Below are 2,860 nucleotides of genomic sequence, written 5' to 3' on the forward strand. Positions count from 1 at the left end.
TTCCAAAATATATATAATAAAGGGATCTTGTTTCTTATGAAAGATGATTCTTAGCATCTCCTTTTTAGAATTGGTTGGTTCGATGCTTCTCCAATCAAAAAAGGATCCTGCTAACCATCGCCCTCGAGGCAATGGTTAAGGAATATTAATTAGACTCTAACTACCTTCACTATATTTTTGCAATTAATATCCTTGGAACAAGCTGCCTTTTGCAAGCAATTAATATTCATGGAACAAGTTGTCTTTTGGAAGCAATTAATATTTCTTCACCATCACCCCCAGGGCGATGGTTAAGGAATATTAATTAGACTCTAACTACCTTCACTATATTTTTTCCAAGAAATAAAGTGGAATCTTCATTTAATGTAATATACCCTTCCAATATTATATTAAATATAGAGAGAAAATAAAAATAATAATCATAAAAGTAACTAGTTATTAAGGGAGAATAAAGAAATACTCCCATCTTTTTTCCATTTCCTACTCTGCCTATTAAGAGAGAATAAAAATGAAATGGCAAGGTTCAGTGCATACCACCATGACTGCTTTTGTGCCTACTCTGCCCATGGTGACATGATGCTATTTTAGTAATTTTCAATTAACAAATGGAGATACACCATTATAGCCAACAAATACTATACTAATAACTTTTCTACTTTAAAATTTCAATCAAAAAGCAAAATCAATTAAAATCCAAACATGGACTAGTAAAATTTAACATCTTTATAAACTACTCAAAATGATCAACCTTGAGTTTGAAAAATAAAACCAAGTCCGCGTTGGGGAGGGGGAGGGGGTGTTTCCGAACTACAACATCGCTTCTTCATGCCCAAAATCCAAGTCAATATTTTTAAGAGCCATAATTGCACTTGAACGAGCAATGTCCATGTCCTGAAATTTTTATAAAATGAAAATCATGTAAGTTTATTTTTATAACCTACTACTTATATGAATATAAACAATAAAATAAATATGCAATGACGTATACCTTGAAATTTTTACCTAATATTTCAAAGAAAATACGGGGTTCAAGCCCAAGTCACTTGCGACAACCTCCTTCTTTTTTTGCGAACCATTTGAAACAATGGCATTCTCCTTATTTTCAGGACATTTGTTCACATAATACCCAGGGTTCCTGCACATTGAACAAGTTCTTGTATTCTTTATCGAGTTTTTTCCTGCTTTCAACCGCCTCTTCTTAGGACGTCCTTTAGTTACTGATCGTGGAGGATAAAGAATATCAGCACCATCTATAAATTCATTATTTATCAAAGTGATATCATATGCTGGTAAATTTTGCTCCTCCAAAACTTCAAGCCCATTGCTACCTTTTTCAAGGCACCAACGCAAAGGCAAATAAGCACATGGAATCATATGGCAATCTTTTTGCAAGAAGACTCGTAATATGTGACGACAAAGTATTCCCAAGAATTCAAATTGCTTACAACCACACATTGCTAACTTTCCATCCCAAAAGACCTTGTGACTTTGATTATTTAAGCCTTCATAATATCTCAAAATATAGTCATAACCACTCTCATGAAGCACTGCATATTGACTTGATCTAGAAAATTCTTCGAACTTTTTGAAAGCAAATGGAGTGAGAACTTGAGAAGCTTGTTTTTCTAATGGTGACTTGGTCCTCAAAATAGTCATCTTGTGAGAAGCTAGCATATTAGCATGCAATTGTGTTTGAATAATTTCTTGAATAGCAACATCAACCTAGAAATGAAAAATAATTTGAATATTACATCTACGTGTCAAAAAAAAAAAAAAACCAAAGAAACAAGGAAACATAAAAACATGGCAAAAAGAATATCTAAAATTTATGTACCAACCTGTATAGCGAAATCCTTCAATGTCGTATTAGAAGAAACAAATCTCTTAATGAAAGCATTGATATATTCAGATCGACCAGTAGTTGTCATTCCTCCAAAATATTAACCACGAAGATAGGCTAGTACCCAAAAGTGCTTGATTTCATACAAACCTTTGACATATTTGTTATCCTGCAAATTATATTTGCCAACTATAAGAGGCCACTGATTCTCAAAGTCCTCTGGTGTATCTAGCTTATAAAGTCTATAGAAATCAGCACACCATTGTGGATATTGGTTGCGAAGGATAGATGTAAACCAACCACTAAATTTTGAAGTGATATGCCATATACAAAAGCAATGTTTAGTCATTGGCAACTCTGATGCAATCGCTTCCTTCATCCATGGATCTTGATCCGTTATGATAGTTTTAGGCGGCTTCTTCATCGTAGATACAAAAGTCTACCAAAAAGAAAAAAGAATAAATAAGTGTGTGAAATATGCAAGATCTAAGAAATAATTTTCTTCTTAAACACCTAGCCAAAAAAATAAAAAAAATATGGGTGAGAAGATACCTTCATCAACCACTTGAAAGCTTCTGTGGTCTCGTTCCGAAGAAGTGCACATCCAAAAAGCACTGTTTTTCCATGATTGTTGATCCCAACAAAAAATCCACAAGGCATGTCATATGAGTTCACTTTGTAAGTGGTATCAAAGACAACAACATCTTCATATTTATCATACCAATTAAAGCACTGAGCGGGAGACCAAAACAAATGTTCTAATTTCCTCTCTTCATCAACCTTGAACACATATTGGAAGTTGGAATTTTCCCATTTACAAGAATTGAAATACTCCACAAGGTTCATAGCATCATTTCCCGCAACCTTCTTCCTAACTTTGCTGAAAAGATTGCGAATATCTTTCTCAAAGAAAGGAAACTCTCCATGATTGATATTTTTTTCAAGTTCAAGCACCCGGATGATTTGCCTCACTGAAAGGCCTGCTTCTTTCAATAGAAGAATACGTTACTCATCCTCCGT

The 2,860-nt window shown here is 33.9% G+C and overlaps 1 long non-coding RNA gene across 1 annotated transcript; it reads right to left on the reverse strand.

Annotated features, from left to right (window-relative positions):
* Window positions 1-467: 467 nt before the first annotated feature.
* Window positions 468-2,130, reverse strand: LOC103700000 (uncharacterized). The gene is made up of 3 exons (XR_016405948.1): window positions 1,839-2,130; window positions 989-1,722; window positions 468-891 (listed from the first exon to the last, which is right to left on the reverse strand). It is a non-coding gene; the product is annotated as an uncharacterized LOC103700000 (long non-coding RNA).
* Window positions 2,131-2,860: the final 730 nt, after the last annotated feature.

Source organism: Phoenix dactylifera, chromosome 1 (assembly GCF_051530095.1).
Source record: "Phoenix dactylifera cultivar Ajwa chromosome 1, Ajwa_hap1_PhDact_Kaust_v1.1, whole genome shotgun sequence".
Classification (NCBI taxonomy): Eukaryota; Viridiplantae; Streptophyta; class Magnoliopsida; order Arecales; family Arecaceae; genus Phoenix; species Phoenix dactylifera.